Source organism: Balaenoptera musculus, chromosome 16 (genome assembly GCF_009873245.2).
Source record: "Balaenoptera musculus isolate JJ_BM4_2016_0621 chromosome 16, mBalMus1.pri.v3, whole genome shotgun sequence".
In the NCBI taxonomy this organism is placed as follows: Eukaryota; Metazoa; Chordata; class Mammalia; order Artiodactyla; family Balaenopteridae; genus Balaenoptera; species Balaenoptera musculus.
In genome coordinates this window covers 76,473,232-76,485,792 of record NC_045800.1, presented here as the reverse complement: position 1 = coordinate 76,485,792, position 12,561 = coordinate 76,473,232, and the positions used below count along the sequence as shown (strand labels likewise).

The window sequence follows — 12,561 nt, the reverse complement described above, 5'->3', positions numbered from 1 at the left end:
GTGGCAGGCAACATTGTTTGTCTCCACGCTGCACTCAGTGGTGATACAACACCCACTGATTGAAAAAAAAAAAACCTCCCGAAGTGGATGGTTTTCTTTAGCTCTGGAATGCCGTTCCCATCTGCTGTCTCTTCCCTGCCACAGTGTTGTGCTCTCAGGAATACCCAGGTAGAGCCTATCTTAGAACACTTGGTGTCCACCAGGAACTCTTGGTGTGCTGCTCTGAGCAAGGCCTATTGACCAAAACAGCCAAACAACTTCTCAGAATCCTTGTAGCGATTGATGGACCAAAGGAACCTCTCTACTCATTCAGACCAGGAGTTGTGTTCATTTCATAAGCTGGATGAAGTCAAACAAGAAGGATAGAGAGAGGAGGATCATGGTAAATAGAAAAAGATGAAACAGCACCAAGTTTTCTCTCGATAATCCCTGTAGAGCTGTGGTTCTACACAGAGCAAGCAAGCATCTGTTTCTTTATCTATAAAATGCGGGTAGCAATAGATAGGGCTGTGATGATGAAATGATTGGGTGTATGTCAAGGGCTTGGAATAGCACCTGGAATATGGAGAGCGTTCAGTAAATGTTTGTTGTTGCTATTTTTGTTCCTACTATTATTAAATGGGATTTGAAATGGAAAGGATCTAAGCTAGTTCCTTAACTGGTCAACTTGGAGACAGTTATTTGATCCCTGAGCCGCCTCTGCAAATTGGGAGTAATAACCAGTCTGGCACACAGGAAACAACACTTATTCTCTCAGCCTCTTTCACCTGCTGTGATTTTTGTTTGCCTTCAGTTACAAAGGAATGAATGATTTTATTCGTAAGAACTGTTGCATGTTTTCATTAGTTCTGTCTCTCCCTCTCTAGATGGGGTGGATAAAAATGAGAAGATGGGCTCTGAAGGGAACAAATCAAAATACAAATCTGAATGATCAAAGATATTTAGTGAGTGCTGTTTTTGAATAAGAACTGAATGCAAACCAGACCTAGCATAATATATACATTTTTGAAACTGTATTTATCCTATTCCCATGAAATAGGCTGTCAGGCTCAACTTTGTCAAAGCACTTGTTATCAGATAAGGAGGTTAAAAGACTAAAGATACGTTGTGAAATTAAATAGGGGAATATTCTAGGTCCTCCCTGAGAGTTTGGGGTCTAATTTCAACCAAATACTAGAAGTTAATTAATTAAGCTTATTTATTTCAAGACTGTGAGCAGGTAAAATGCTGTCCAAATTAGAGGGCTGCAGATTCATTTATCAACCACTTAGCTCGCAAAACATTCACATAAATGCTTTGCATCTTCCTAGACATGGGAGAATATGCACATTCAAAATCATTAGAAAGTAGGCAAAATGATTTTTTGAAAAAATTTTAAGGAAATGGGACAGCTCAGATGATGATCATATTAAATGTCCAAAACCGCTACCTCATTGAGTGCTCTTCTCAGAGTTCGTGCTCCATAAACACCTGATGATCTGACAGAAAGAAACCACTACTTAAAAGACCTTGTCAAAATAGCCCACCTTTCTCTATATACCTCCTAACTCAAAGTAATATTTCGTTGGCCTATTGAAAGAAGCCTCTCACCTGGCCTTGCATAATTATTATTCTGTCTCTGGCTTTGTTTTCCTCATTATTTGGCTAACTGCATAATTACAACAATGATCTCTAGAATCGCCAATTATATTTTGATTATGAAACCTTTTGCACTATGTTTACTGGAATTTGGAAGAACCTGTCATTTATACTCAGAGATTTGAAGCTTACCCCTAAATGAATGTCATGTGCAATTAATTTGCCATAGAGTGAATGTGAAGCTAGGGTGAAAGCCAGTTCCCTCGCTGGTTCTCAAAATGAATGCTTTGCTGAATCTAATCTAGAGAAACTTAGATAAACTTCAGGGTGTTCAGTCTTATTTATTGTTCTCCAATTCATTTAGTGAATAAGGTCTTTTTATTAGCAGACACGTTAATGACTGAATGGTGTTCGTTTCTTTTGTCATTAATCGTGCCACTTAATTTTTATTATTGAGAGATATGTATTTGCTTATTTTCAATTATGTGAATCTCAATATGTAGGCATGTTGGGACACTCTTAATTGTAAATTAGGCAAGTGTGTTCTGGATATTTATTAATTTTAATGATAAAACCCATATAACAAAGACATATTGAGCAACTACTAGGTGCAAGACACTTAGTAAGTTACTGTGAAAAGACCGGCACGTGCTTAGTGGAATTCACTGAGCACTGCCCTTTAACTCGTTAGATTCGATAAGGAATCTATAGTGAAAGATGAATTCTAGGCTCACTGGCATGCCCCGTATGGCAGAAAACGTCTATTTGTTAGCTAGAGAGGAGAGACAGAAATCAGTATTAAAGAGGTCTCCATATTGGTTTTTGGTAGACTTCCTTGATTATACTTTCTTTATTTTAGACTTTGATGGATTGCATTTTTTGGCAACAAGGTTGATTTTCCTTGTTTGATGACTTACCCATCACTTCCTCTGGTAGGAATGGGCGTGTTAATACACTGTTGAAGTTTCTCTTGAAGTTCCCACTGTAGAGATACTATTTCCTAAGGAGATGCTTGTATCTAAAAGGAGCAGGGCAATGAGTGGAAAGAGACAGACAGCCTGGATTCAAGTGACCTCTGCTCACTCACACCCCCAGCCTCAGTTTCCCCACGCATAAAGTGAATGGCTCTCATGAAAGATTGGCTCCAGCCACTTCCTTCCTTAGGACACCTCAGACTGGGGCTCCCAAGGGAGGAGCAATCTGAGAGGCCTCGCTTGAGTCAGGTGCCCGCCTTTTGCCAAAAGGATGAGAGGGTCCCTTGATTGATAGTTGCAGTGCTGGGGGCAGTAGTAGAGGGAGAGGCTCTGGGCGTGGGGGGATGGGTGGTTCTGAGCCAGTAAAGTGGCTGATGTTCTCTGAGATAGTGCTTCTCCAGCTGCAAAGGACCAATGACTTTTTTTTCTTTTCTTTTTTCCCAATCCTTTGCAGGTTGATACTTTTTTTTAAAACAGACATGTAAAATAAAAATCTATCTTTAAATTATCAATCAAACATTTCTCCATCTCTAGGCTTATCCTGTCACACACTCTCAGAGGAGTTCCTTGCATCCTTGCTGAGGAAATCCCCCTGCACCTGCCCCTAGGATCCCTCTACTTCTCACCTCGCAGCCTCTTCTCATCCTCCTGTCATCTGACTTACCCTTCACCTCTCTAGAAACTGCAGGGTCCTCCTTTTAAAAACCCAGTAATATCTTATCAGGTCTCATCCTCAGGTTCTCCTGTGGCACCTGCTGTTCCTTCCGGATGGATGCTCTGTCCTCAAGGACATCCCTTACAAGAACACACTTCCCTCCTCCTCCTCTCATGGAACTTGGTGCCTTTTTCCTTCTCTGGATCAACCTTCTAAGAGAGATGCTTTTCTAAGATCCTGGCCCAATTGTCTGGCTCTGTACCCTTTAAAATGTGAATATCAGTGTCCAAAGAGGGGTTAGGGGATTTTCTTTAAGATTTGATTATATCCCAAGATATTTGCAAACAATGTATTTGATAAGGGACTGAAATCCAAAATATATTTTAAAAACTTATACAACTGAATGTCAAAAAAGGAACACCAACAACCTGATTAAAAAATGGACAGAAGACCTGCAGAGACAGTTTTCCAGAGAAGATATACAGGTGGCCAACAGGCACATGAAAAGATTCTCAACACCACTACTCGTAAGGTAAAAGCAAATCAAAACTACAGTGAGGTACCACCTCACACCTGTCAGATGACTGTTATCAAAAAGACAAGAAATAACAAGTGTTGGCGAGGATGTGGAGAAAAGGGAGCCCCTCGTACACTGTTGGTGGGAATGTAAATTGGTGCAGCCACTATGGAAAACAGTATGGAGGTTCCTCAAAAAAGTAAAAGTAGAACTATCATATGATTCAGCAATTCTACTTCTGGGTTTTTATCTGGAGAAAACAAAAACACTAATTTGAAAAGATATATGCACCCCTATGTTCATTGCAGCATTATTTACAATAACCAAGATAGGGCAGCAACTGACGTGTATATTGTTAAAGGAATGGATAAAAAGGTGGTGTTCTGGAATATTACTCAGCCATAAAAAAGAATAAAATCTTGCCATTTGTGACAACATAGGTATACCTAGAGGATACTACGCTAAGTGAAATAAGCCAGAGAGAGTAAAACAAATACTGTATGATTTCACTAATATGCAAAATGTAAAAAACAAATGGACTAAATAAAACAGAAACAGACTTCATAGATACAGAGAACAAACTGGTGGTTGCAAGAGGGGAGAGGGATGGGGGAACAGGTGAAATAAGGGAAGGGGTTTAAGAGGTACAAACTTCCAATTGTAAAATAAGTCAGAATGATGTAATGTACAGCATAGGGAATATGGTCAGTATATTGTAACAACTTTGTATGGTGACAGATGGTCTCTAGATTTATTGCAGTGATCATTTCGTAATGTGTACAAATATCAAATCACTGTGTTGTACACCTGGAACGAATCTAATATTGTATGTCAATTATAATTCAATTTATAAAGATTTGATCCTATCTCTGTGTGAGAGTTGAACTAATCATAAGATAGTGGTACGTATATACTTCCAGTAGTGTCTGGGAGAAGACAGTGAACTGGAACTTATAAGGAATCATTCCTGTGACTTCTCTTTGAAAGTAGACGGCGCTAAGTCATTTACTGAAAAAGGAAGGCACCATCACTAACGTGTAAAATTAAGGAATGAGCAACTTTTTTTTTTCTCTTCTTCTTACTTTTATGTCCTTTCATTGTGACTGGAGCTTTGGCAGGTATGAGGAGTGGAACTACAGAAAGAGCCTTTCATCCGAAGTCAGTAGATGTGTTTCTTTTGCCAATAACAGGTGCCTTAACTCTCTGACCGCCTGTGTCCTCATCAGTTACGAGAGGCGGTTGGGCACCATGATCTTTGAAGTCACTTTCTAGAAAATTCTGTGATGTTCTTACATTTTTAGAAATCATTGTGTGTAACCTAGTGACTTTCCCTTTTCCAGGGTCCTGGCTTAATGTAAACCCTATTTTCTTGTTCTCTTCTAGCACCTGTTTTCTGATTAGAGACGAAATAAATGACATTCAGAACTTCCACTAAGGTACTGTAAGGTAAGATCTTTTTTTGAGTTGAGTTCTTTGCTTTAAAAAGGGGGCTTATGGCTTGATCTGTGAGCAGAGGTTAATGAAGAATAGCAATTTCTAGGTTGGTGTTTTTCAGTACAATTTATAATTGTTACTGTGTGCATCTTAATGTAAATAAGTCATGCTCAACTTTTTGTGTCTCAGTAAAGGTACTTTTTTTTACTAATTTGTTCATCAGATTCAAAATTACAATGAAGGAATTTGTTGAAATATGAAATACGTTGATTTTATTTCAAAAACGTATTGTATCTTAACTGTAGTAATGTCAGGGTTTTTTAAATAGTGAAAAATGTTTGAATTTTTAGCAAATATAGGACCTTATAGCTTGTCTAATTCATAGCTTAAATATTATCTTTTGATTATTTATATTGCCTTATTTGGAATCCTGTACAAAATCCGATTGTAAGTATAAAGAAAGAGCAACATTGTGAAAAAGCTCAATCCTTTTTAAATGTTATTGTTCATAATACTTTTTGTATTCAGCAGACAGTGCAGATAGCCTACCCAATATACATTCTCCCCTATTCCTTTCTTAAAAATTCCTGAGGTTTTGAAGGACAATAAAACTTCCCAGACTCCTTTGCTGCAGCCACCTGACCCAGTTCTGGCTAATGAGTTCTGAGTGATGGGCCCTGGGGAGGGTTTCCCTTCCTGAATTAATTCCCTTCCTGACTTAAAAGAGCAGAGCTTCAAGAGGAGAATATTTTTGGAACATTTTCCTTTGTTATTACCCCTTCTTCCTACCTGGAAAGTAGTTCTAAAATTTGTAGCTGCAGGGTCTTAATTTATGAAAGTGACTGAGTGATGACACAGAGAAGTCAGTGTCACTGGAAGAAGAATTTATTACTTGCATTTCCCGAGAGAAGGGGGCACTCCATGAAGGGCCACCTGAGGAAGACCAGGTCTGGTCAAGGGGCAGAAAACAGAAATGAGGAGAAAGTCTAGGTCAGTGTCTTTCTTGGGAGTTTCCTCAGGAAAGGAAAGGCAGGGCAGGGTAAACAGATTAGGATTGGCCAGTTAGAATAATGTCGGTGGGCCCTGGGCTGCAAGGGTGGTCTCTGGTCGCCTGGTACCTGGCAGGGTGTTGATTTAGGCCAGGGAAATATTGACTTGGTGTGTGAGTTAGATAAGAAGGTGGATGGGACTGTAGACTCAGGACTGTTTGGTTTACATGTGAAAGATGTGCTCCAGGTCAAACCCTTTGCTATTTCTAAGAATTGGCTAGTCTTGGGACGGGCAGTTTCTCCCTGGTCAGCAACTTTTAAGATGTCAAAACATCATAAAATACAGAAAATAAAAAACATGGTTAATACAAAGCACAGCCCCATCTTGTAATCACAGGGACAAAAGCCACAACCAGGGATATTGGAGCAGAAAGGTAAAAGGAGCTTGACACCTTGATGACACTCTTAAGCTTTAGTGAAGCTACCATTACATTTCTTGTAGGAGACAAATAAATCCCTTAGACAAGCTTGTTAGGTCTTCTGATACTCAGAGCCAAATGCAGACTTGGCTGTTTCTAGCATTCATATCTGGTCATGACGCTACACGTATTTCTGTACCTTATTTAGTCTTCACAGTAGTGCCATCAGGGTAAGTATTATGATCCCCATTTTACAGTGAGGAAACTGATGCTTTGAGATGTTAACAACTTTGTCCTGTGATAATAAGTATCAAAGGCAAGGTTTGAACTTGGACCTGTCAGGTGCCCTTCCCTGTACTCTGCTACGTCAGTGCTGGTCCTCACATTATGATGCCAGGAGCCTGTACTGTTGTTGTGGCATCTTCAGTGCACTAATCCTTTGCATGTTCTTCAGTAACACAGAAATTCCGCTAGATTATCCATTTATAAAACTAAGTGAACTGAGGCTATTCCATATTTTTTAAAAAAAGGAAAGAGAAAACTCTGGTTTGGGGGAATCAGGATGAATTGAAATTGCCTGTGAAAGCAGGTGAAAGAAATACTAATTCCAAGTTTTTTATTTTGCTTTTTGTTCTTTTGAAATAAAAGTTTAGGACTAATGGTCTAAATATGGCCACCAAAACTGAGCTTTTAAGCTACAGTCCTAATATTAAATACTTTCCTTCTAACAGTGTCCATTACTTCACTCAGTAGGCTCAGAAAAAAATGCAGGAAAAAGATAAATTATATAATAAAATTCCTTTCCAAAGAAAGACATGCAAGATATTGAATAAGGTACTGAGCTGAGTCGGGGGAGGAGGTGCTGGGTAATGGAAAAGTCCCTGGGCTGGAAACTAGGAGATGGGAAATGCAGGTGACAGCCAGCTCTTTGGAGGCTTAAAAAAGCTGTTTCACCTCCCTGGACCTTTGTTCTTTGTTTGTAAATGGAGGGTGTATGATATTCTGATATTCTCTTAATATAAAATAATAACTTACCTTGTTGGATGTCCATTGCTAATGCAGGGAAGTGCTGTGTCTACTAAAGTCAACTGTTTTCTTTTTGGCCATTAAACTAAAGAGTTATCCGTGATTTTCCTTTTCCTGTCCTTTATTTCAAATACATCCTGAAATTCTTAATTTCTTTCTGTCTCTTCTGTTACAACCCTGCTCCAAGTCATCATTCTGTCTTGCCGGGACAACTGTGTAAGCTTCCTGGTGGTCTCCTGGCTTCTATTCTTGCCACACCAGAATCCCTTCTGTGTGCAAGACCAGTGTCTGGGGAACCTAGATCAGAGCTTGTTATTCTCCTGAGACCTGCTCAAAACCCTTCAACTCCTTTCTCTGCATTTAGAGTAGAACCCAAACGCCTGACCGTGTCTTACCTATCTGATACAATCAGGCTTCTACTTGGGCCTTTTCTCCCTGCTTCCTCAACACCAGTGGCCCTGCCTTTCATTCTGTTCCTTTGTGTTCTTGTCTCCCTAGGGCCGTGGCACGGCAGTCCCCTGGCTTGCAGGGCTCTGTCCCTGACGTTTCCCATTCAGATCTCAGCTGCAAATCTTCCCTAACCACTCTCTCTAAATGAGCACGATCCCAAGTTTAATTCCTTTTAAAAACTAGAAGTTTTAGGGACTTCCCGGGTGGTCCAGTGGCTGAGACTCCATCCTCCCAATGCAGTGGGCCCGGGTTCGATCCCTGGTCAGGGAACTAGATCCCGCATGCTGCAACGAAGATTCCATGTGCCGCAACTAAGACCCGATGCAGCCAAATAAATAAATAAAATAAGTATTAAAAAAAAAAACTTAGAAGTTTTATTTTTAAGGCATATTAAAATACCCGCATATGGAAAAAGTACTTATTTGTATAGCTTAAGGGATTTAGGCAAGACATGAAGAATTCTGACATGTGTTTATGGTTTGTTGTATGGTCTAAGCTCCTTGAGGGCAGGGCCTCTCTGGTCTCTTTTCCTCACTGCCTGAACCGCAATACCTATAAAGATGCCTGTTTCCTGCAAGAAGCTTAGTAAATATTTATTGAATGAATGACTGTAGAGTCAAAAAATGCCTTAGGTAAAATATCCCAAAAGAAATTAAATGGTGCTTATAGATGTGCCCGATGGGTTTATTGCTCTAGACTGGAAAGAAAGGAAAAAAAAAATGAAGAAAAGATGAAAAAACAAATTCTGGGAACAGGGACAGACAACAGTGCACACAGAAAATAGCAGTAAATCCTTGGGAGGGACCACTTTTGGTATTGTCACTAGTGGCATTTCTGATCTATGGTGATGGGTGACAGAGCCCAGTTCTTTGGATCTTACATAGATTTATTAGTTAAGCCTAGCACATAGATGATTGGAAATGTTTGTTGAATGAAGGCCCAAAAGAATGAAATAATAAATTATCGAACTACTAAGAGCAAAGCTGCCTTTTTTTTTCCAGTGGCCAACATAATATTCCCTTGATGCCAATATATAGTCCCTGTTAGTAACAGACATTCCAAATACAGTGAGTGTGAAAAATGTTCCATGAAACTGAGTTCAATTACTGTGCTAGGCTTCTCCCTTAGAGAGCTTCAGAGTTAATTCCATCTTCCAAGTCAGTTGTCACAGGGACGATCCAGGATGGCACACCATGCAAATGTATTAAAATGCGGATGGGAAAATGGAAGCTCGAAAAATGTCTTATCTGTCAATTAAATGATGTAGCCTCGTGGTTAGATTACAGTAATTCGGGGGGTTTTTGTTTTCTGCCAATTGAGATTTGACAGCTGTTTATAAAATATTTACATTCTGATTTCAGTCACATTGACAGCACTTTTGGATCTTTGGAAGATGATAATTATATGTTAGGAAAATGTTTTAAAAAGTTTGAAGCCGATCTGTTGAGGGGGAAAATCTGTTTTAAAAATTGTACAAAGGAAGGAAATCCACTTTATAAAAGGATATACTTCTAATAAAAGTCAGAAATAATAGACATTTGTGACCTGAAGACACACTGCATGTGATGGGAAGGTGTATCCTTCTCCACTCTGCCTGTTTTGGGTCCCTTAGCTTTTCTTAACTCTGTCTAGCTGGGTATATGCTTCTGACCTTTTTTCACTTAATTATGCACGTGTGATATTTGTGTGATAGGTACTTGGGTAAATTAGATAGGATTGGGGGGCATCCATATGGAATTTCGTGAAAAAATTTTCAATACATATACTTTGTATTAAAAGAAGAGAAAATAACGAAACAGAAACAGACTCATTGATGCAGAGAACAGACTTGTGGTTGCCAAGGGCGAGGGGGGTGGGGAAGAGATAGATTGGGAGTTTGGGATTAGCAGATGTAAACTATTATATATAGGATGGATAAGCAACTGTATAGCACAGGGAACTATATTCAATATCCTGTGATAAACCATAATGGAAAAGAATATGAAAAAGAATGTCTATATGTGTATAACTGAATCACTTTGCTGTACAGCAGAAATTAACACAACATTGTAAATCAACTATATTTCAATAAAATAAGTTTTAAAAAAAGAAGAGAAAATAAAAAGTATTGGGAAGAAAACTAAGTATTGAATTTCCAAATAAAATATTTTCAGATGTTTTAATGAAAAGCATAAATTCACAAATAACTTTTTCTTATGAGGTATTATGTTAGAAACATTGACTTGTAATTTCCAATCAGTGGTCTCTCCAAAGTCTTGATAGCTGCTATTTGTGGGTTGCTTTGTAAGAACAAGGAGACGATAAAAAGTTTAAAACCTATCTTATAGACATTCAGAAGGTTCCTGGAATTGAAATTATACCTAGAGACTCTGACGGCTATTACTTTCTTTCATTGACAACTGTAATGTTGAAATTTCTTAGAATAAGGCAAGTGATTCTGGAATCCAACCTAACATTTTAGTATCAAATATTTAAAATTTTTGTAGAAAGCATATATTCTTTTGTAGCCATCACCCTGCCCATAGCTTGGCCCCCACTAGATATGTATATCAGCTCTAAATGGACAGAAGTGGGCTCAACCCTGTCTAAAGGGACCAGGAGCAAAAGTATAATTGGAGGCCCTGGACCCACCCTCCTTCCCACCCCTGGCTCTTTCCTGCTCCTCCAGGGCCTCATGTGGACACTCAGCCTGGAAGTCCACCCCACCCCTCCCCACTGTGTCACAGCTGTCCCATGACCACCTGCTGGGTCCTGGTTGCAGGGGAGGATGTATTGTGAAAACAACCACTGTATACCCTACAAATGAGCAGACTTGGGCCTGTGGGCAAGGGATTCTGGGGACCTGAGTATGAAGCCTGGTCTAAAAGGAACCCAGCTCCCCTTGGGCATGTCCCTTGGAAAGGGTGAGGGCCAGAGTGGGTCCTCTGATGCAGTGCTTCTCAAATGCAAATGTGTGTACAGTCACCTGTTCAAATACAGATTCTGATTCATAAGGGCTAAGGTGGGCTTGCGCTTTTGCATTTCTGCACTCCGAGAAGCAAGACTGTAATGCACAAACCAAGGCAGGGGTCCCTGGCCTGGGTCTCCGGGAGGTACTGGACAGAAGTACCAGCTTTAGGTAAAGACAAAGATGGGGGGCCTGCCGTGGAGAGCTGTTCTCTCCAGGAACCCCCAGCCCGGATCCTGTCCACCTGGTAACTCCTCCCTGCTCTGCACCAGCCCCCCTGGCAACCTGTCCCTCCACTTCCTTCACCCGCTCACAGCCCCTGGTCCCTGCGGGGCGGCAGCTCCCTCTCTGGTTGGACACTGACCTTGACGTCCGGCTGGCGGAGTCCACCTCGTCTGTGCTCAGGGCATCTCGGAGAAGCAGCAGGTACCGGGAGGCCCCATTACCCTTGCAGCCCGCGAGGCCCGAGGCTCAGCACCGGGCTCGGCTCAGCCACACCTGCCTCTGAGGGTTGCGCCCCGTGCCCAAATCCTGCTGGCCGCACAGGGGTCTCAGGACGCCAGGGTGACTCTTATACACCAGGGTACTGCTGCCCAACACGTGGAATGCCCCACAGTTAGGTTTAAGAAGTCACTGTAAGTGAAGGTAGTAAATCTAATAGTTCTCTAGCAAGATTTTAATACATGACACGGAAATAGATGAAAAAGCAAATTCGTTTTCAGAAATGACCCAAGTGAAAGCAATCCATTTTTTAAAAAAATACTTAAATTCTCAGTGGAACATTTGAACTGAAAGGAAAAGAGGGCTTCCCTGGTGGCGCAGTGGTTAAGAATCTGCCTGCCAATGCAGGGAACACGGGTTTGAGCCCTGGTCCGGGAAGATCCCACATGCTGCGGAGCAACTGGGCCCGTGTACCACAGCTACTGAGCCTGCGCTCTAGAGCCCACGAGCCACAGCTACTGAAGCCCGCGCGCCTAGAGCCCATGCTCTGCAATAAGAGAAGCCACTGCAATAAGAAGCCCACACACCACAATGAAAAGTAGCCCCCGCGTAGCAATGAAGACCCAACGCGGCCAAAAATAAAAATAAATAAAACGCATAAATTTATAAAAAAATAAAATAAAATAAAAATAAAAAAAAAAAGGAAAAGAAAATCCAAATCAGGAACAAAATAAAGCAGAAAGTCACAGATTGTATTTTTAAATAAAAGGAGCATTTGTTATGCTATACACAAAAGAAATAAAATGCAAAAAAAATCAAAATAAGTTGATCAAATGATCAAAATATATCACAGAGTAGCGTTTAAGACACAGAACAAAAAAAACACAAAAATAGTATCAGAATATGGACATAAAAATAAGATAAATCTTAGGGGATAACTAAAAATTATAACGAGAGTAGCTGTAGAAAGCTAGGAGTGATAGGTAAAGTAATAGAGATGATTTATTCCATAAAAATCCAAATTTGCAGTTCGTAGATGATACTTTTTAACTAAAAGAAGGTTTTAGACACAGTTCCATAACATGGATAAATTAAATTACATTCTAAGAGAAATGAGGAAGCTCGTAGGCT

General features: G+C 40.2%; 1 protein-coding gene across 2 annotated transcripts in view; it reads left to right on the top strand.

The window, feature by feature from the left end:
• CHRM3 (cholinergic receptor muscarinic 3) overlaps window positions 1–12,561 on the top strand; it is a 512,306-nt gene that overhangs the window by 220,527 nt on the left and 279,218 nt on the right. The window contains exon 3 of one of the 2 annotated variants that reach the window (XM_036827781.1): window positions 5,108–5,160. The gene's annotated coding sequence lies outside the window, so the exon portion shown is untranslated. Of the gene's footprint in view, window positions 1–5,107; window positions 5,171–12,561 lie in introns of both variants that reach the window. The other variant, XM_036827780.1, reaches the window with a different exon arrangement.